The following is a 233-nucleotide window of genomic DNA, read 5'->3' on the forward strand; positions in this document are numbered from 1 at the left end:
GACGGGAGCCCCATCCTCTGTGGCCCGCAGCCCCGGCCCGTCCGCTCAGCACCGGCCTCCACAAAGGAAGTGCCGGGCGCTCGCTTCCTCCAGCCTCGCTGCAGAGGAGCCTCGAGGAGGACAAGCTGACCTGAAGGGACACAGCAGCGGGCGGTGGACAGAGGGCAGGCTGCCAGGACGAGCCCCTTCTGGGGGCTGCCTGCCCTCCCCGGCCCGGGAGGAGGAGGAAAGCA

The sequence above is a fragment of the Myotis brandtii genome, unplaced genomic scaffold (genome assembly GCF_000412655.1).
Source record: "Myotis brandtii unplaced genomic scaffold, ASM41265v1 scaffold1956, whole genome shotgun sequence".
NCBI classification, from domain to species: Eukaryota; Metazoa; Chordata; class Mammalia; order Chiroptera; family Vespertilionidae; genus Myotis; species Myotis brandtii.